At 38.0% G+C, this 23,078-nt stretch overlaps 1 long non-coding RNA gene across 1 annotated transcript; it reads left to right on the plus strand.

Moving 5' to 3' along the window:
• The first annotated feature begins 3,084 nt into the window (after nt 1-3,084).
• LOC139038466 (uncharacterized) lies at nt 3,085-13,813 on the plus strand. The gene is made up of 2 exons (XR_011491470.1): nt 3,085-5,566; nt 8,139-13,813. It is a non-coding gene; the product is annotated as an uncharacterized lncRNA (long non-coding RNA).
• The last annotated feature ends 9,265 nt before the right edge of the window (nt 13,814-23,078 follow it).

The following is a 23,078-nucleotide window of genomic DNA, read 5'->3' on the forward strand; positions in this document are numbered from 1 at the left end:
GTGTGCCTGCCTTCTGGGCTGATGTGTTTATTGATATCTAAGAGGCCATTTTGGGATCAGTCTCAACTACCTCAAAAGTGGAATGATGGAAGGGGAAGACATCTTGAGATGATTCCATTCAAGAGGGCTTTCTGCCTGGAATGATGGGAACACTTCAGATAAGTGTGGGGGTGGATTTCCAGGTACAGAAGCTTTACTTTCTGTCAGCCAGATGGAAGGCGGCATTTCCAACTCCATGAAACTGCAATCAAAAATTCACTTTAAGATCAATGCTTCTGCTGCCCCTGCTCAGTTTCTCAGTCGTGTCCGACTCTTTGTGGCCTCATATACTGAAGCCCGCCAAGCTCCTTTGTCCATGGAATTTTCCAGGCAAGAATACTGAAATGGGGTGCCATTTCCTATCCAAGGGAATCTTCCTGACCTAGGGATTGAACCCACGTCTGTCAGGTCTCCTGTATTGGCAAGCAGGTTCTTTACCAGTTGCGCCACCTGGGAAGTCTTTCGATGTTTCTGAGACATTCATAAAAACATCTTATGAGAGAAACCCAGAAGACCAGATTAAAATCCTTAAAACCAGCCGTTATGACCTTTGCTGACCCCTAACCTGTTGAGGCCCCAGGTACACATTCTGAAGAGGCACGGAAATAGAGCCAGTAGCAGAGAAATAATAAGCCAGAGTGTTTTACCTAAGATAGAGACAAACCGAGAGATAAAGATGCCTTTAATTGGCAGAAACTTGAAAATATTAATGTTGAACTTTCCTGGTCATATTGTTAATTATGTATTATCCAATAGCTAGTATTAAAAGAAATGGTAAGAAAAAATAGAATTGCTTTCTGTTAGTATCTTGCCAAGTTCACCTCATCCAATAAGTCAGTATTCTTTTGTTACATCAGTAAGTTTCTTATTTTACATCTGAAAGACAAAAAGACTGATGCAGTGAAAAGATCCTTCAAATTATAAAAACGATTGGAGTCTGAGTGTCAGATTTCTTTATTAGATGTGAAGCCTCTCTGCACCTTAATTTCTCATAAAACAAAATGATCATTTCCCTCCCTGTTTCACTGAGCTTTTCTAATTTCTAGATTTAGATTCTTTTATTTTTAATGTATTGAAATTTGTTAGGAAAAAATCATGTCTGTGGCGCCATTTTAGATTATAAAAGTCCTCAATGTAGTTATTAGGCCTCCTCCTTTATGCTCACCTAGTCCCTGTTTATGCTGTCTTCTTCATCCAGAGTCTATTGTGCTATAGTTGTTTTTGTGTGTGAAATTGGACCATATTTCTTTATTGTGTCCTGTTTCTGCATGCTGCTTGATTGATTTATTTCAATTTTGTTCCTGAATAGCAAATAGCAAAATAGCCATTTACCAAGGGCAACAAAGTTATATATATATACACAGGGAAGCCTTGCATGCTGCAGTCCGTGGAATTGCAAAGAGTTAGACATGACCAAGCAACTGGACAACAGTAACAGCACACACACACACACACACACACACACACACACAGTTCAGTTCAGTTCAGTCGCTCAGTCGTGTCTGACTCTTTGCGACCCCATGAACCACAGCATGCCAGGCCTCCCTGTCCATCACCAACTCCCAGAGTCTACCCAAACTCATGTCCATTGAGTCGGTGATGCCATCCAACCATCTCATCCTCTGTCGTCCCCTTCTCCTCCTGCCCTCAATCTTTCCCAGCATCAGGGTCTTTTCAAATGAGTCAGCTCTTCACATCAGGTGGCCAAATATTGCAGTTTCAGCTTCAACATCAGTCCTTCCAATGAACACCCAGAACTAATCTGCTTTAGGATGGACTGGTTGGATCTCCTTGCAGTCCAAGGAACTCTCAAGAGTCTTCTCCAACACCAGAGTTCAAAAGCATCAATTCTTCAGTGCTCAGTTTTCTTTATAGTCCAGCTCTCACATCCATACATGACCACTGGAAACACCATAGTGTTGACTAGATGGACCTTTGTTGGCAAAGTAATGTCTCTGCTTTTTAATATGCTGTCTAGCTTGGTGATAACTTTCCTTCCAAGGAGTAAGCATCTTTTAATTTCATAGCTGCAATATATAAGTACATACAAACATATGTCTATATACATATATATAATACAATTGCTATATATGTAAATATATGTGTAACTATTATACACACACACACACACATAGACACACAGACACATACAAAATCTCTGATTAATCTCTAAACTCCTGGCACCATGTTCTTCCTCTCCTCCTTTGTTCTCTTCCTCGCTTCTTCACTCTGACTCTTTCTGAGTCTTGATGCTTTCAATATTCAATGTTACCAACTAAAACATGATGAAAATGGCATTTGGAAAGATTCACTTCCCTTAATCTCTTCCTTGCCTCCTTATTTTCACCAAATTGTCCTGGTTCTCCTTTAGAGTGATTTTGTAATATATTTGTCCACCTTTTCACCTCACTGTGATACTCCTTTGTATCTCACCTAAGTTGCCTATTCCACAGATGATAATGGATCTTTCTATCTCTGTGTTTTCACACTCCAATCTGTATGGGTATGTTTCTAAACTGGTATGAACTAAATCAAATCCCTTATGATTATACAGTGGAAGTGAGAAATAGATTTAAGGGACTAGATCTGATAGACAGAGTGCCTGATGAACTATGGATGGAGGTTCATGACATTGTACAGGAGACAGGGATCAAGATCATCCCCAAGAAAAAGAAATACAAAAAGGCAAAATGGTTGTCTGAGGAGGCCTTACAAATAGCTGTGAAAAGAAGAGATGCAAAAAGCAAACAAAAAAAGGAAAGATATACCCATTTGAATGCAGAGTTCCAAAGAATAGCCAGGAGAGCTATGAAAGGCTTCCTCAGGAAAGAAATAGAGGAAAACAATAAAATGGGAAAGACTAGAGATCTCTTCAAAAAATTAGAGAAACCAAGGGAACATTTCATGCAAAGAAGGGCTCAATAAAGGACAGAAATGGTATGGACCTAACAGAAGCAGAAGATATTAAGAAGAGGTGGCAAGAATACACAGAAGAACTATACAAAAAAGATCTTCACGACTCAGATAATCACAATGGTGTGATCACTCACCTAGAGCCAGACATCCTGGAATGTAAAGTCAAGTGGGCCTTAGGAAGCATCACTATGAACAAAGCTAGTGGAGGTGATGGAATTCCAGTTGAGCTATTTCAAATCCTAAAAGATGATGCTGTGAAAGTGCTGCACTCAATATGCCAGCAAACTGGAAAATGCAGCAGTGGCCACAGGACTGGAAAAGGTCAGTTTTCATTCCAATCCCAAAGAAAGGTAATGCCAAAGAATGCTCAAACTACCACACAATTGCACTCATCTCACATGCTAGTAAAGTAATGCTCAAAGTTCTCCAAGCCAGGCTTCAGCAGTATGTGAACCATGAATCTCCAGATGTTCAAGCTGGTTTTAGAAAAGGCAAAGGAACCAACATCCTCTGGATCATTGAAAAACAAGAAAGCTCCAGAAAAGTATCTATTTCTGCTTTATTGACTATACCAAAGCCTTTGACTGTGTGGATCACAACAAATTGTGGAAAATTCTGAAAGAGATGGGAATACCAGACCACCTGATCTGCCTCTTGAGAAACCTGTATGCAGGTCAGGAAGCAACAGTTAGAACTGGAGATAGAAAAACAGACTGGTTCCAAATAGGAAAAGGAGTACATCCAGGCTGTATATTGTTACCCTGCTTATTTAATTTATATGCAGAGTACATGAGAAACGCTGGGCTGGAAGAAGCCCAAGATTGCCGGGAGAAATATCAATAACTTCAGATATGCAGATGACACCAATGTTATGGCAGAAAGTGAAGAAGAACTAAAGAGCCTCTTGATGAAAGTGAAAGACGAGAGTGAAAAAGTTGGCTTAAAGCTCAACATTCAGCAAACTAAGATCATGGCATCTGGTCCCATCACTTCATGGGAAATAGATGGGGAAACAGTAGCTGACTTTATTTTTGGGGGGCTCCAAAATCACCACAGATGGCGACTGTAGCCATGAAATTAAAAGACGCTTACTCCTTGGAAGGAAAGTTATGACCAACCTAGACAGCACATTAAAAAGCAGAGACATTACTTTGTCAGCAAAGGTCTGTCTAGTCAAGGTTATGGTTTTTCCAGTAGTCTTGTGTGGATGTGAGAGTTGGACTGTAAAGAGAACTGAGCACTGAAGAATTGATGCTTTTGAAGTGTGGTGTTGGAGAAGACTCTTGAGAGTTCCTTGTACTACAAGGAGATCCAACCAGTCCATCCTAAAGGAAACGAGTCCTGGCTGTTCATCGGAAGGACTGATACTGAAGCTGAAACTGCAATACTTTGGCCACCTGATGCGAAGAACTGATTCATTTGAAAAGACCCTGATGCTGGGAAAGATTGAGGGCAGGAGAAGGGGACAACAGAGGATGAGATAATTGGATGGCATCACTGACTCAATGGACATGGGTTTGGGTGGACTCCGGGAGCTGATGATGCACAGGGAGGCCTGGTTTGCTGTGGTTCATGGGGTCACAAAAAGTCGGACACGACTGAGCGACTGAACTGAACTGAATCCTGTCATTGTCTGGTTTAAAAGCTTCTTATTTTTCCACACTATGTTTAGGATGGTTTCTAACTTCTTAGCATGTATGAATTTGAGGCTGTTTACAATATGACTACTCTTTGCCTTACCAGTTTCATCTCTTGTCTTGTAGCTTCTGTCCATACCATTTTGCGCCTTTTTTCATGAAACATCACATCTCTTGACTTTTCCTTATACTGTGCCTTCCACCCAGATTTCAGTTGCTCTTTCTTTTCTTTCTTATTTAAAGAATTTTTTAAAGTGGACCATTTTAAAGTCTCTATTGAATTTGTTGCAATATTGTTTCTGTTTTATGCTTTGGTTTTTTGGCCATGAGGCATGTGGGATCTTAGCTCCTAGACCAGGGACTGAACCTGCACCTTCTGCACTGGAAGGTGAAGTCTTAACCACTGAACCACCAAGGAGGTCCCACCATTTCTTTTCTTATCCAGTTGTTAATTCCTTCTCCTTCATATTCTGATCAAATATGAAATGTCAAAACCCCTCCTCTGCCAAGCTTTTCCTGCAATTTTAAGCAAAATTAATCACTCTACAGCTGTGTTTCAGTATACCTTTCAAATCATTATTTCTCTTTAGTTGATAATCTCTGTGTTTCCATAGAGACTATCAGGGCCTACAGATTGGTTTTGATCATCCTTTTAAACTCGTATGGTAAGGAAATGCTCTAGGTTAGTTATGAAAATAGCTAATATATTTTGGGGTTACTATGCACCAGGTATTCAGAGTTTAACCTACAGTCTTCTTTTTTAATCCTCAAAATATTTCACTGTAATGTGCAGAAGGAAGAGACTTGGTTTATTCATTGTAGGCTACCTAGCAGCTGGAACACTGCCTGGAACCTGCAGATGCTCAAGAATTGTTTGTTGACTGATGGAATGAAGTAATGAATGAATAAACAGATCTATGAGAATGGACTACCATAATTCCCATGGGACAAATGAGGGACAAGAAGCAAGTGAAGTTGAGTGATTTGGTTGTTACACATAAAATATATTGTAGTTGAAAGCATGTTTGATAGCACCACATTCTGCAGTTCTTTAAAAAATTGATGTAACATTGGTTTATTATATAAATTTCATGCAGCAGTCCATGGTGTCACAAAGAGTTGAACATGACTGAATGACTGAATTGACTGATAAATTTCATGTGTACAGCATTATATTTTGACTTCTGCATACCCTACAACATGCTCATCACCTAAAGTGCAATTTCTCTTTGTCACCGTACAGTCGCACTTCTTTTCCCATTTCACCCTCTCTCCTCCCCACTTCTCTGTGGTAACCATTAATTTGTCCTCTGTATCTGTGTGTTTGCTTTGGTTTGCTTTCGTTTATTCATTTATTTTTAAATTTTTTAATATGTCACAAAGGAGTAACATTATACATTGTTTGTTTTTCTCTGTCTGATTTGTTTCACTTAGCATAATACCCTCAAGTTCTATCTACACTGTTGCAAATGCCAAGATTTCACCATTTTATGGCTGAGTAGTATTCCATTATACACACGTACACACACATATATATGTATACACACATATATATACATACATATATATGTGTGAATGTGTCCATATCTTGGCTACTGTAAATGCTGCAATGAACATATAGTTGTATGTAGTGCTTTTTATTCTTTGGATAAATAACCAAAAGTAAAATAGCTTTTTAAACATTAATACACCAGTGTTCCATCCAACTGGGCTGAGCAATAGTAATTATTTTAGAAGCAGCCCTTGGAAAGAACATAGCACAGATCTCAGTTCCTACATAAAGCAAAACAAAAATAACAAAAGAAGATAATACACCATTACCACCAACACTTTAATCAGGATAAAGAAGACATGGGATATACATATATAAACACATACATACATACAATGGAATATTATTCAGCCACAGAAAAGAATGAAATAATGTACTCTGCAGTAACATGGATGGATCTAGAAATTATCAAACTAAGTGAAGTCAGACAAAAAACAAGTATCATATCACCTATATGTGGAATCTAAAAGGATGATAAAAATGCACTTATTTACAAAACAGAAACAGACTCAGAAAACAAGCTTATGGTTACCAAAGAGGAAAAGTGGAGGGAAAGGATAAACAATACGTTTAGCATTAGCAGACACATACTACTATGTATGAGCTAAACAAAAAGAACCTACTGTATAGAGCACAGGGAACTAGATTCAATATATTGTAGTAACCTATAATGGAAAAGACTTTGAAAAAGACCATGGGCATGTGTGTGTGTGTGTGTGTGTGTGTGTGTGTATTAATCACTTTGCTATACATCTGAAACTAATATGGCATTGTAAATCAACTACATCTCAATTTAAAAGAAAAAAGAAGTGAGATTTAAGTGCTGCAAGGATTTTCAAGTGAATTTAATTAATTTCCATTGAAATTCAAACTTAGAGCATTAGTGGGATTTCAGCTACTCTTGCATGGCCAAGGGAAGGTGCGTTGTAACCCAGAACATTCTGTGTGTCCAGTAAGGGCTGGACTTTATGATAGACATAGACATTGTTGTCTCCATTGCAGTACAAAATGTTTAATGCACTTTAGCCATATACAATAAACACATGAAAAGATACGCCCAATTATGTCTTCAAGTATGTTACTGTTTTATACTTCTCATGTTTAAGTATTTCTAAGTGAACTAGTAGAAATATTGATAAGAAAACATTTTCTTCCAAAAAAGAACCTGTCTCAAATATTTAGAGGTATTTGAAGTGTTCTGAGTTGAGTGCTATAAGAAAGAGATTTATTTTACATTTATTTTAAAAAGCATGGAAATCCAAGTGGCTTATCAATAAACTGGATCCCAGTGAAAAGTGTTATTAATCAAGAGATAAACATAAGCTGCTTAGATACTGAAACTGCCAAAAAATTTTGAGAGGTGCCAGTTTTATTATTCTTCTTTAAACTCATTTGTGCCTTCAATAGCATAGGGGAATGATTGTGATCACAGTTCAGGACCCAAAACTACACTAGCTTAAATCACGGCTCAGTCACTTAATAACTGTAATATCTCCAGCAAGCCACTTAACGTCCCTGGGTCTCAGCATACTCATTTGTGTAAAGGAAATAACAGAATCTCTAAGGACTGTTATGAGGATTCAATAAATTAGAATGCAATGCATTCAAAATAGTGCCTGTCATATGAAACCAGTTAATAAATTCAGTTATTGTTGTTTACAAAGGGGAGAATCAAGACAGAATAGATAAGTTAGTTCTCACAACAATCCAAATCTCCGGGTCTGCCTTGAGCTATCCAGAGTTGTTTATGCATTCATTAAATGAGATAATTTTAGAAGTGAGGGACCGTGAAAGGCAGCGGGTATGCAGTAATGAATGTGAAATGGGTCTTGTCCTCAAATGACAAGCCAAACAGACTCAACAATCTGTAATAGCATCAGCGCTCTGAGTGGTTTGAAATTGTTTCTAAAACTTTCATGAAATTCTATCTGACATGAAAATAGCATTCCATTAATTTTGACAGTATTCTAATCTCTTTCCTTTCCTATTCATAGGAGTCGGTCCAATGGAAAGAACATGCACTTCCCACCTGCTATCAGCATTTTTCCTAATGTAACTCAAATCTCCAGAATGAGGAAGCACTTAGCCTGGCCTCTGTACAAAATAGTCTTGTACTAAAATCAGAAGTTCTGTCATTTCCGAGAAAAACGTGATGGTCCCTACAAACTTCCAGCAATGCAGGTTAGGAAGCAGACCATCAATTCTATGTATGCCACCAACCATGCAATTTAAAATTGGTAAGATTAATATGCGAGTCACATGGGGCTTTTTGGAAGTGGCTCTTGGACTCTGTCAAAAGGGTGACTTTCTCTTACTTGAAAACACAGGAAGTAGAGTTTGATGCCTCAAGTCCAAGTCACATGGTTTCAACGGTGTGCTGTGTTCTTCTGTGACAGGCCAGATCTTGGGGACATTTTGTTTGATTATGAATGAGGAACTAGAAATTATAACACTGGCCAGGGATGTATTCTGCATAGATCATACCAATGAATACATTGTCCACCTCATACTTAAGACAGTGTATGTTAAGTGATGAGAGAACAGACATTTTTGCATCTTGCTTTTGTGTCTCTGGATATGTTACACTGACTTCTAGTTTACAGTCTATGGGAACTTGAATAGAATTTGTTTCCTACTGTTGTGTGAAAACTGTATAAATCTTAATTATGCTGAATTGATTCACAGTGCTTTTCATGTCTACTACATCCTTCTACTTCTCTGTATATTTATTCTATTAATTTTTGGGAGTCTGATATTTAAACTCCAACTAAAAATCTTAATTTATCTGCTTAAAAATAGTTGTAATATACAGTGAAACTCTATGTAACCTTGTTCTGTATTTTTCAACTTTCCTGTAAATATGTTATCATACTTCCATAGTTTTAAAAATTAAAATATAAAACAAAATATATATATAATACATAACACATATAATATATATAATGTTAGATTTGCTCTTGTCAAAATGTTATTTGCTACTCTTTGCACCAACAGAATTGCATTGTTTTAGTACTGTCTCTATGGTGTTGGAATTATATATAGTATCATAATAGTTGTGCATTCTGTGAATTTTAAACTTGGTTACTTTGTAGAAAAGGGGCATAGGAAATGTTGAGGCAAAATACACTAAGAATATCCTAAATTCTCCTTCACCCTCAAAATGATATAATCACACATGAGATCTCTATAAAAAATCACTCCTCAGAACAGGGAGAGGTCTTGCATTTCACATTTAGCTACTGCTGAGAATATGCTAAAAGCTTTTTCTCAGACAAACTGTCATTTCTACAAATGTCAGGCTTACAGACACTCCATGCTCCAGAAATTCATTTTAATTTGGACGATAACTAAGAGCTTGTCACATGCTAAGTCATTGGAACTATTTTCTACTCAGTTCTGCAGTGAAGAAAACAGCAAGCTCTCCCCAAGCCTCCTCTATTTTTCCTCTCCACATCCAACCATCAGAATATACTATTTTATAACACATAGAAAAACGTTTTTATCTCTTATGTGCGCCTCACCTGCAGTCACTTTCGTACAGCCAAACTCTGGTTTCCAGTGATGGCAGTAAAGAGAACTGGAGCGAAAGGTGATGACTTCCCCATCAGTTTGAGGTGTAGCCAAACTGATTTGAGGTGGAGCCACATGCTCCAGCTACACCTCAGCTGATGGGGAAGTCATCACCTTTGGCCAAGAAGGTAGCTTTGGAAATGAGTTCAGGGGATGGTAATGAAAGAAAAGGGCTTGCCCTGGTGGCTCAGTGGTAAAGAATCTGCCTCCCAGTGAAGGAGATACAGGTTCAATCCCGGGGTCTGAAAGACCCCCTGGAGGAGGAACTGGCAACCCACTCCAGTATTTTTGCCTGGGAAATCCCAAGGACATAGGAGCCTGGTGGGTTAGAGTCCATGGGGTCGCAAAAGAATCAGACACGACTGAGTGACTAAACCACAACATGATACGTTATTTTATGTCATTTTACTCCCATTATTAGAGGCTTCCTCTGCCTTGTTCCTTAATAGCAGCTTCTTATTAGAAACATAATTCTGGCTCTCTCCTGAGAAAGCATGAAATTGCTGTATTAATATTTATTTTGCAAAGGAAAACAAGATATCAAGGAGAGACTATATCAGCTTTACACTGGGGATGATGTCCAGACCCTCATGTGTCAGTCATCAGTTTCCATGTAGTTTTGATATTTTTCTTCTTATGACTTCTGGGGAACTCTGGCTTACAGATTAGATACCTCTTCTTTCTTTCTGGGGATGAAGATTAAATAAGGAGCAGTATTGATGCTGAGCTTGTATGTCTGGGAATTTTAAAGCTTCATGCCCTTAGTTAAACATTGCCGCTAGGGGAACACATACTCCTGAGTATTGGAGGCAATTATGCAAGCGTGCTTTTATTATCAACAACAACAACAAAATAGGTGGCATGTGTTTTAGGAATGTTGCCATGATGTTGTTTCTCAGTCCCTGGTTTGAACCTCTTCAGTATCTTCAGTGACTACCCAGGGCCCATCTGCTAGCCTATGTCTATAACCAAAGTCTGGCTCCTGGGAAAAGGTGAACCACCACAAATGGGATGGCCATCAGTGGCAGATAGCATTCATAGACATTATAGGTATTTTAAGAAGCAATTTGATGACAGATCTTGGCTTGGCAAAAGGATATTGTATCCCAGTAATTTAAATCTAAAGTGAGTGATGCAAAGAGTTGAAGGCAGGGACTACAGCATTTCAAGAGCAGTGGATATGCCAGCATCCTTGTGTTCAGTGGCAGCAAATAGCTGCAATCCCTGTGGTCCAGGGTCGGATTGCGTTGTGACAGTGGAAGCAGCAACAATGTTAGTGTCATTCTCACAGGCTGTTCTGAGGCCTGAATTTGGAGGCGCTTCTGGTCACACCAAAGGTGCTTTCCTTTGATTCCTTAGACTAAATTAATCTAAGCTTAAAACAGATTTGGAATTAAAGAAAAATCTAGCTCTTCATGAAAGATTGTTTGACTAGACTTGCTCCAATCTATTGCAGTATTCCTTTAGCAGAAATAAATCTGTTATAAGCATATTGACTGGTTTCCAGAATCCATGAGATTGGTGAAGTTTTAAGCTTAGATTAATCTAAACTTAAGAGAGTAGGAAACACATTACTAGGCAAATGGAATTAAGAACAAATGCATGGAAAATCCTGAGCCCCACCTTTTATTGCTAGATTAATCAGACCTAAAATTCACTGTCTTAGTAAAGTTCAATGGCTGTAAGTGTTTCTAACTGGTTACTCTTAACTTCTGTGCTGTTCTCTCTGTCCACCAGAAACTAGCTGTTCATGGACTGGCAGACCACTGTTCCATTAGTACTGTGGTGAGAGGACAAAATTTAACTCTGTGCCTGAAACACACTTCTAAATAAATGTGAAAGAAAGAAGGATAGGGAAGAGGGACATAAAAACTAAAGCAAAGGAGGTAGGAAATTGAGGAACCATAATGATTTAAAAGGCTGGAACCAAAACTACAGTAGACACTGCCATAGGCACCTGAGACAAAAGAATTCACTAGTATCCTAATGAAACCATTGAGTCCGGATCCATACTCAGTGTGGTTGTGTAGTTATATCTAGAAATATATCTACATTTTCCTACTAATGTTTTTGTTGTTATTTTTAGTTGCTAAGTTGTCTCCAATTCTTTGCAACCCCATGGATGGAAACACGCCAAGCTTCCCTGTCTTTCACCATCTCCCAGAGTTTGCTCAAACTCATGTCCATTGAGTCAGTGATGCCATCCAACCATCTCATCCTCTCTCACCCCCTTCTCTTGTCTTCAATCTTTCCCGGCATCAGGCTCCTTTCCAATGAGTTGACTCTTCGCATCAGGTGGCCAAAGTATTGGAGCTTCAGCTTCAGCATCTGTACATATACACGATTTTATTTTTAAAGGTTTATATAGAAGACTGACAGGCATTGTTAAAAAGAGGTCTTTGAATTTTGTGAGAGCAACTGATAAACATAGCCAACTTGTCATGGGTAGAGTGGGAAAATCAGAGAAGCAATACAATGTGCGTGATGTACCTTGCAAACCGGGTTAGTTTGGCTATGCTGTTCCTTATACATACAGATATTATGTCTTGTAATGTCCTGGACAATTAACAGTTAAGACTGATTGAAACATATCTAACCGAAGAGCACAGCAGCCTGAATATAGGCTGGTACTGAGACAGGTTTGGGCACGCGTGATCAAGCAATGGTGATGTGGGCTTCCAGGAGGCAATTGTCATGAGGCATTTTGCTGTTGCCCTTAAACTCTGAAAAGAGATAGTTTAAGGGGAAGAGGTGGCCCCAGAATGCTAAACAACAGAACAAATTCCTAGTCATTGTAAAAATCAAAATATCTCTTCACAGGTTCTCAGATGCCTACTTGAAGTAACTTTTATTTCTCCTTTGTTCTGTGTATTCAGCTCTCTTAGATACAGTGTATACATCCATGGCATTTAAAGATTTCTTAAAATGATGATAGTTAATAATTACTAAGCACTTAATCTATGCCACCATTGTGCAAAGCCCAACCCCTATGCCATTTCATTTATTTCTCTCAGAAGACTTTACATTTCATGCCATTATTTTATTCATCTAACAGTTGAGTAAACAGTACAGATGTTAGGTAAATTGCTTAAATCCACACAGATGATGAGGGTTTAGTGTTTACATCTGGATTCTGGATATCAGAGTATGTATCCAGGCTTCCCTGGTGATGCTAGTTATAAAGAATCTGCCCCCAATGCAGGAGACCCAAGTTCAGTCCCTGGGTTGGGAAGATCCCCTGGAGAAGGGAATGGCAACCCACTCCAGTATTCTCGCCTGGAGAATCCCTTGGACAGAGTGATCTGGAGGGCTACAGTCTATAGTATCCCACAGAGTTGGACACAACTGAAGTGACTTGGCATGCACACATGCATCCTGTAAGGTGATCTTTAAAGGATAATATACTTCATTTAACATTGGTGGAGAAATTAAGGGCTGAAGGGAAAAGCATCAGAGCATTCCTTTCAGATGTCCCTTGACTACAGACATGCCTTTACCAAAACACATGCTTTTAATATGAGCTGGAGATACTCTGCTAGTTTGAGCTTCAGGAAACCAATAGAGCATTGAAGTTAGGAGAACAGAACCTGAATATAACAGCTTTGGTTCAGATTCAAGGGGTTCATGATTTTAGGCAAAATTAGTCCAACAGCTTTGCTTTCATTTTTTTTTTAACATGTGAAACTGATAAGGGAGAGAAAATCTAAACTATTGGGGAAATTGTGACTGAAAGTCGCAGCCCTGAAATATAGGACCTTAAAAGCCTGAGACTTGATTGGAGGATTATGGAATGTTCCTTCTTCTCTACATCTCACCACCACCCCAAGAGTGCTCTGGTAGAGCAGAGTGGATTACAGTTGAAAGAGCTGCAAGCCGTTCTCCCTGAAGTAAATCTGCATGCATGCGTGCTAAGTCCCTTCAATTGTGTCCAACTCTTTGTGACCTTATGAACTGTAACCTACCAGACTCATCTGTCTATGAGATTCTTCAAGGAAGAATTCTGGAGTGGAGAGCCTCATTCCATGTTTTGGTTCTGTGTTCCTGGTTCATGAACAGTCTTTATGATGTGTACAAAATAAACTTATAACTACTTTGGTGATTCATTGGTTTTATTTCTGTTATTTATGAACTTTTGACAAAGTTAAAGAAGCAAGCCTACACAGACAAAGTTTTCATTACTGATGACTCCATTTATATGACATTTTAGAATAGGCAAAATTGTAGAAGCAGTAAATAGATCAGTTGTTGCAGGAGTTTGAGGAAGGGGCTGAGTAAGTCAAGCCCATAGGATTATTTAGAGTGGTGACACTATTCTTTGTGATTCTGTAGTGGTGGATACATGGCACTCTACATTTGTCAAAAAGCATGGAACATTTTGGCACAAAGCGTGGACCTTAACACAGTCAAAGAAAAATCATTCAGGAAGTTGGAGGTGTCCTGAGATAGAATGAAAAATGTGATACAATACTCTAATTGTATTAAAAGTGTATGTCATACCCTCACTGAATGGAAAGGAGACATAGACATTGTCCTAAGTAGCTTGGGAAATCAGTGGAAGCCGTGAGCGAAGACAAAGGAACTATACAGAAGCACTGTGTTATGGTTGATAAAGCTGTTTTCTATGAGGATGCAGATGAACATCTGAAAACACTATTTATGTATACTGGAACTGAACAAATAAGTAAATGCATGGTGTTTCTCACTTTGAAGTGGGAGTTTATAGATATGCAAGGAAAAAGGCTAGACTTATCCATATGGTAAAGGATTAGAGTTGGAGACATCAGTATGAATTCATGTTTAGATGAATATAGATACAGATGGCTGCATTTAGGAAAAATTATAGATGTGTGAATATACATGGACAAGTATATACACATCTTTCCATATTCTGTCATCTCCCAGGGCCTAAAAAAGACTCTTCAATAACTCTTCAGTAACAACAAGCACAGCTAATATACAGATCTTGGTTTCTAATACCATTCTTCAATAAAGGAACCAGAAATCACTGGAGAAATGACCAGTTCTAGGGCTGAGGCAGGGAGTATATTGGGTTGACCAAAAATTCTTTCAGTTTTTAAGTGAAAATAAGACCATTTTTAGGTCAACTATACTTCAATAAAGTATATATATATATATATATATTTTAAAAAAGACCCTTTTTCATTTTCACCAAGAACTTCATTAAGCAATGTATTTACTGTTTTATTCCACTACTTTCTGCCATTGTTCAGTCAACTTCATAAATTGCATCTTCCCAACACTTTTTATATTTTTCAGCAAAGAACTGCTTCTGGTGCCCTTTATACTTACCCAGGCTATTTTTTTCTATTAAAAGAATTTTGTAAAGACTGAAATAAATGGAAATTCAAAGATGCAACATCTGGTCAATAGAGTGGATGAATCAGAACTTCCCAGCTGAGTTTTAACAGTTTTTGCCTGGTCATCAAAGAAACATGGGGTCTTGCCTTATCCTGATGAAATATTGTGCATTTTCTGTTGACTAATTCTGCGCTTTTTGTTGAATGCTACTTTCAGATAGTCTAATTGAGAACAGTAGGTGTTGGAATTAACCATTTCATTTTCTAGAAAGAGCTCATAATAGAGGAATCCCTTCCAATCCCACTGTAGACACAACATCAACTTCTTTGAAGTCTGGCCTTTGGTGTGGCTGGTGATGGCTCATTTCCCTTGTTCCACAATCTCTTCTGTCCCACATATGATGCAGTATCCACTTTTAACCACCTATCACACTTCATTTTAAAAATGTAATGTTTTAGTTATATTTCAGTAGAGAATTGCATGTGGAAATATAGTCAAGAAGGGTGTTTTTTTGCTTAACTTTTGCAGAACCCAAACATAAAAGTGATTAATATAACCAAGCTAGTGTGAATGATTTTCAGTGTTTGATTTGGATATTCTGAGTATGTCTTTTTAAAAAATCTTTTATTGCAAGGTATTTGCTTTATAATATTGTGCTGCTATCCACCATACATTATCATGAACCAGCCCTAGGCATACACTCGGCTATCTCCCATGTGGTATAGCGTTGATTCTTCTCAATTAAAGTCTTGATTTGATGGCTATCAACTGGTCTACCTGGCCATGGAGCATCTTTCAGCAAGAAATCTCTAGCACAAAACTTTGCAAACCACTTTTGACACATTCGATTGGTCACAGCACCTTCTTCGTGCACTGCACAAATCTTTACTTTGCATTTCAGTTCTGCTTTTACCTTTCTTGAAATAATAAAGCCTAATAGGCTGAAAGTGTTGCTCTTTTCCTTCTATCTTCATTATTAAAATGGCTACACAAAAATTTACTGATTTTTATGTTTTTTTTAATCCATGATGACATGACAGCTCTCACAATACAATCTAAAAAAAAATGTTTTGAATGAAGTTAAAGACAACTACTAAGCACTATTAGAGCCATCTTATGGGGAAAAGATAAAAAACAAAGAAATTTTTGGCCAACCCATTACAAAGTGGATTAACTGATGGAGCTCCCAAAGACTCAAGATTGAATGATTTGAACAAAACAAATAATGTTAGATTATTATCCAAAGTATAAAATACATTTTCATGGTTCTGTAAGTGACTGAAAAAAAATGAAAATATGGGAGTCATTAGACAAATCTGTGCAGATATAATCTAAATAATTTATGTAGATATACCACCATTGATGAAGGGGAATTCCACCCTCCAATCCCTCATTGTAGATTTGGTACAATGATTTCTCTCTAAGTAGTACCATATTTAAAGGGGGAAATGTGGAAAGCATAACTGTAGAAAAGAAAAATGTTCCAAAGACCACTTCAGTCAGATAATCAAGGTTAGCATACATGGTAATGGGTCATGATGATAATGTGTACCCAATGCATGATGTGATAATAATACTACTTTACATCTGTGTTCTTCCCCTAAAATCATTGCCCCAATCTAATTCTGAGAAATACATCAGACAAATGCCAACTGAGGGACATTCTGCAGGCTGCCTAACCAGTATTCCTCAAAACTCACAGTCATCAAAGACAATAAAAGTATAAGGAACTGTCACATCCAAGAGGAGACTAAGGAGACATAACAACTGCATGGATTGTGACATGTGGAAAAGAAAAAAAAAAAAGGGTATTGGGAAAAATTTGAATAAAGGATAAACTTTAGTAAATGGTAATACAATACCCTCAACATTAGTTCATTAACTATGACAAATGTACCACACTAATACTGGATATAACTAATAGAATAAACTGAGTCCAAAATCTTTCTATATAATTTTAAAAGCCAAAATTTCTAAAAAAAAAAATGTTTTTGAGATTTAGAATAATTTCATTTGGTGGAAAACAATTACCTGTTTACCATCTTTATTTTAACCACTTTAGTGAAAATATTTATATATTTAGAAATATTATTGTCTGATCACAGTGTCCTGCTCTAAGATCTTTTAGAAGGGTTACAAAATATATGACATGTGTTGAGAGAGTCAGTTCCTAGGCAGGTTGATAAGAAGTCCGGGGTCCCCGAGGAGGAGAAAGGACTTCTGGGGCTCTCAAGGAGGAAATAGGGGTCTGGAATTCTCAAGGAGGAGGAAAATTCAAGCATCTTTTCCCCCCCTCTACATTCCTTAGTCTTAGTCACATAAAACATATTTTTCTTTAAGCCCAGAACTGATGATTACACAACAACTCAGTTTAAACTCTGTACTGAGGATTTTTAACAATGTGTCTTGCTTGAGGACAGTTTCTCCTTCCTGAAAACCTTCTGACTAATCCTGTTATCTTAAAATGTAAATTATGGGAGTGGGTCTAGTAAGATCTTTATAACCTTGAGACATTCTTTTGATTTATTGTAATAACTAATTTAAAAAGTATATAACTCCCTTGCTAACACTAGTATTACTAGAGGAGCACTCTCCATACCACTTCTGATGACTATGTCAGAAGCGTTCTCTGTCCCTTTTCTTACTTTAATAAAACTCTGCTACACAAAAACTCTTGAGTGATCAAGCCTGGTCCCTGGTCCTGAAGCTAAATCTTCTTCAGAGATCACGAATCCGACTTCGTTCACCATAAGCTATCAGTATACTATTGCCTTTCTATAATCCCAAATATTTGAATTTTCAGAACTTATTTTTCCCTGGGGGTTTTGGTCAGTAATTATGAATCTTCAGGGTCTATTCCATTGGGCTACATGAGAATCATATAAATAATTTACATGACAGACTTAATTTAGTATTTGTCACATAATAAACATAATCATTTTCAATTGTTGTCATAGTTGCATTTTCTATCAGCCCATGAATTAAACAAATTTTCTTCTAGCCAGAAATCCTAGGCAGTCTCAGCTATTTGGAAAGGTTAGGGGAGATCTGGTACCCCAAACCAAGAGCAACACTTTGCCTATGAGAACCCATTTCCATAATTATATATAGTTTCATTATGTGGACATCAAAGAGAAGTTGGCTCATGCACATGCAATTGAAGCTTTCCTGCTATTGATCGGATCTATGCAATAATGTGATTGATTAGTTGCACTGAGCTGAGCTGAGAGAGGTCCCAACACTGTGGTTTAATTTCTAGCTCACAAATTGTGCTTTCTTCACAGATTTTAATGTGCTTTGACACGTCCTTGTCCTAAATCTGTGAGGTAAGCTGTGTGTCATCAGGGCCCCTCTGCTCCTGTTTTCAGTGATCTAATTGTGTTCTAACAGCTTCTCTTTCCCACAAGAGCTGTAAGAGAGTAGAAAGCAGAATGAACCCATCTCCAGATCATCACCTTGTTTTGGTGGCAATCCAGGTGGCACCAGATTTATTTTCATTTCGAGATAACCAAACACAGTGAGGACATACACATTGTTGTCTTTTTTTGGAAACTGACTCAGATGCTTCCTTTGCTTCCTGTTTGGCAGCCCTGGTGATCAGGGGGCTTGATATTGACCCAACATCCACACTTATCATTCAGTTGCCAAGAGTGGCCTGACCAGGGGACATATTTTCCACATGTTTTTGACTGAATGTGGCAGTCCTGGTGTGCGTGATTCTTCCTGCTCTGAAAACAAAATTCTTTTATCATGACTCTCTTTTCTTTCTTCCTTTGTGAGGATTGCCTTTTCGTTGTTTTTTCTGATCCTGCTCTTTCCCTTGCTATTAAGTCACATTTTGACTTTAGGGCTTCCTCCATTTGGGAATGAAACTTGCTGTGTGAATAGAAAGAAACGCTCCTCCAAGAAGTAAGTGTAGGTGTTTATCTTATTTCTTAAAGACTAGCTAATTAGGGAAGATCTAACTTTCTATTTGAGAAACTGTGCCCTTCAGACTGGAGCTTCCATGGCGGCTCAGACAGTAGAGTCTGTCTGCAATGCAGGAGAAGACTTGGGTTCCATTCCAAAGGTTGGGAAGATCCCCTGGAGAAGGGAATGGCAACGCATTCTAGTATTTGGCCTTTCAGATCATTTTAAATGAATTATGCAATTTCTTATTGCATTGGCCATACCTATGTATTACAGTGATATAGAGGTTATTCGCCTGGAAGGCCAACTGCATGGCCATGCCTGCAATGATTTTAGCTGTGTGGGGCCACCTGTTGTTTTAGCAAGTTATACCTGGAAATGGAGGCAGCAGCCACTATACGGATGGCTTTTAGTCCCATGACTGCAACTCCTCCTCCATGCCTTTTAAGCCCCACTCTCTTTGATAGTTGGGAGACTCACTTTTACTCAGTAGAGCTCTAACCTACAGCTTTGACCCCTGTTATAAGTTATGTATTACTGTTTAAAGTGAATGTGACATCTGAAAGTAAGCTTTTAGGAGTAGAGGCTAGAAGGGTAAGAAAGAACAGGGGCCTGAGCTGGTGGAGGGGGCATTGCCAGGAGTGAAGGAGGAGGTGATGGAAGGAAAGCTGGGGACATAAATACCTGACTGCTTATTTTAAAGCATAATGAGATGGACATCTTGGCTACCTATTTGTCGATCAGGAATAGAGACGTGGACTTGTGGACACAGCAGGAGGAGAGGGAGGGAGACATATTGAGAGAGTAGCACTGACCTATACACTCACCATGTGCAAAATAGAGAGCTCGTGGGAAGCAGCTCTGTAATCAGGGAGCTCAGCTCGGAGCTCTGTGATGACCTGGAGGTGTGGGGTGGGGGAGGTGAGGGAAGGAGGCTCAAGAGGAAGGAGACAGATGTAAACATACAGCTGATTCCCATTGTTGTATAGCAGAAACTAACACAATACTGTAAAGCAATGATACTCCAATAAAACAAACAAGCAAAAACAAAACCAAAGACCACAAGCCTGTTCTATACATCTGAGTCTCTTTTTCTGTTTTGCATATAGGGTTATGTGGACTCTGGGAGAAGGCGAGGGTGGGATGTTTCAAGAGAACAGCATCGAAACATGTATATTATCTAGGGTGAAACAGATCACCAGCCCAGGTTGGGTGCATGAGACAAGTGCTCGGGCCTGGTGCACTGGGAAGACCCAGAGGGATCGGGTGGAGAGGGAGCTGGGAGGGAGGACCGGGATGGGGAATACATGTAAATCCATGGCTAATGCATTTCAATGTATGACAAAAACCACTGCAATGTTGTAAAGTAATTAGCCCCCAACTAATAAAAATAAATGGAAAAAACAAACAAACAAACAAAACAAAACCAAAGACCATTATGTGAGTCTACACTTCTCCTGAAATTACCTTTACTATCTGGCAAACTTTCCCCCCATTTTTTGCTTAAAAAAAAAAAAAAAAAGTATTTGTAAGCCATTCCAGCAAAATGTTTCTGAAAGCACAGATTGCTGCTTTTAAAGAAAATAGGAAAGAACTTTACATTTGAAAATGACCTGAAAGTCTTAAATGTATTCAAAACTTCACCAATAACCAAACCTGGGTCTAGACTTCAAATATGTGTACTGTTTACTCTCATCAGTTTGGGTACATCTGGTGTTACTTTAGAGATTTGATATGATTATTCATTATATTCTCTCTGTTTCACTTTGGGAGCAAAGAGGATCTTGGCTGTTTTCCTCTCTCTGATGTTAGTCTCCTCTGCAAATAAGAGAACACGTGGGGAAAAAAAAAAAGGATTTTTGTAAGAGAAACAGTTGCTGTCACTGCCACAATCACATAAAAAGTAAAATAAAAACTTCAGTTAATTATCCAGATAATTCATGGGAAGGTGCACCTTAACCTCTGAAATTATTAGCATGATGGCCATGGTCCTCTTCGCTTTCCAAGGATAGATAAATTCTAGTGCCTGTTATAAAACTTTAATGCTTTCTTTTTTTCAAATTTAACATTTCCTGTCAAAAGATTTTAGTTCTGAATTTAAAAAAATACACCAAACCATATGATAGGTTAAATTTGATGATTTAAAAACTGAGATGTTGCTGTGATGGACAGATTGCTTAACAGGAAGATAAAATTTGGCCAATGTAAGAGCGAGGTCTCATAAGCATCTTTTTAGAAGCAAAGCATCTGTTCAGCTGGTTTATTTTTCTGCTTTTTAGATCTACCAAAAAGTAACTTTTCAAGTGAGAGTTCCAACAGAGCTCTTAGAGGTCCACATTTCTGTCCATTTGTCCTAGAAAGACTATTTTCTTCAGAAGTTGAATGTTTTATGATATAATTACTAAACAGAACTTCATACTAAATTTTAAAATTTCTGTTAATTTTTTAAAAACATTCAGAACAGTCTATAAAAAGCAATTTTCAGTTTTAATTATTGTAAAAAATTTGAATGCCAATATTAGCCCCCTTTGCTGCCATCTGTTGTTCTACCAAAGAAATGACTCACTGGTAATACTTTTCTTTTGAACCTAAATTGCTCATAAAAATCAATACTTCTAATATTTGATGAGATTCTCTTCTTGATACTTTTTTTCTGCACAGAATCTTTTCATCTCTACCAGTTGGGGAAACAGATTTTCAAGTACTCACGCATGACCATACAGAGATTTAGATTTTCCTCTTAGCATATGCAGTAGACATTTGAGAAGGTTGAATGGACAAAAACAAAGAAAGCCTCTGATTCCTGAACAAACCCATCATACTTAAAAGAGCTTATAAGCTAATCTTTGTAAAGTAAAAGCATTTAACTTAATGACAGCACTCTTAGTCCTGAAAGTAAAATTTAAATGTAAGATCCCACTTCACCCCACAATTGCAGTATATTGGGCACATAATTAAAAACTGGAAATATAAATAAACATGAATGCAACATGGTCTCAGATTTTGAGCATTTCAAAATTTGAAAGAGAAGCCAGATTGTGTTGAGATAGGGAAGTTTCTTGTTCATGTCGGTATAGGATATATTGGTGAGAAATAAAAAAATCAAAATAGTAGTGTGTGGATGGCAATCCTATTATGAAGTGATATCAGTGGTGATAGAAATGGAGACAACACAGTGAAAGAGATTTAAAGATTGAGATTTGGTGACTAAAACAGTTGGGAGAAAGATCATTATATGTTCAGAGTGAGGGAGGTTGGGTGCTGACTTGCAGGGAAAATGCTTTTTTAGCCATATTTCAATTACCAGGAGATCCCAAATTACTGCAACTATCTGAAATGTAACCCCCTGCACCAAAAACAAACAAACAAACAAAAAAAAACCCCCACAATAATAAACAAATGAAAATCATATGGCAAACAGTTCAGTAGCTTCAAAAGAGGTGTGTCAAAGACATCTTAAGCCAAGGTGTTACGTTTCTTCATATTAGGTTATCTTTGTCTCTGGCTAAGGTAGCTTTGAGCTTCACAGGTGGCTCAGTGGTAAAGGATCCACCTGCTAATGCAGGAAATGCAGGAGATGTGGGTTTGATCTCTGAATCAGGAAGATCCCCTGGAGTAGGAAATGCAACCTGCTCCAGTATTTTTGCTTGGAAAATTCCATGGACAGAGGAACCTGGATGGGCTACAGTCGATAAGGTTGCAGAGTTGAACACAACTGAGCACACATGCACACAAAATGGTACTAACTTCTGTTTTAGCAACAATTTTAACTTAATTAAAATTTTAATGTACTGAAGCTAAGAAGCAGATTAGGATGGGGAATAAGGTCAAGGAAACCATTCTGCAGGCAGGCACGCAGGGAGCTGTGAGAGTCATGGCTCACAGTTCATATTTATAAATATTTTCGATTTCAAATTTTTAAAATTTCACCTGACTTCATGTTTTAAAATCATTCTCTCACCTTTCTAAGAATCTTTTACCACTCATCTTGTCCTTAGATTTGTCTTCAGCCAGGAGAGTTCAGTTTGTGAATGTCTCAATGTGAGTCGGCAAAGGGTCTCCTAGGAAGAGTGCTGGGTTGATTGTTTCTGACTCAGATGCTAGCCTACTGCATGACATCAACCACATCTTAACAC

Source organism: Odocoileus virginianus, chromosome 15 (assembly GCF_023699985.2).
Source record: "Odocoileus virginianus isolate 20LAN1187 ecotype Illinois chromosome 15, Ovbor_1.2, whole genome shotgun sequence".
NCBI classification, from domain to species: Eukaryota; Metazoa; Chordata; class Mammalia; order Artiodactyla; family Cervidae; genus Odocoileus; species Odocoileus virginianus.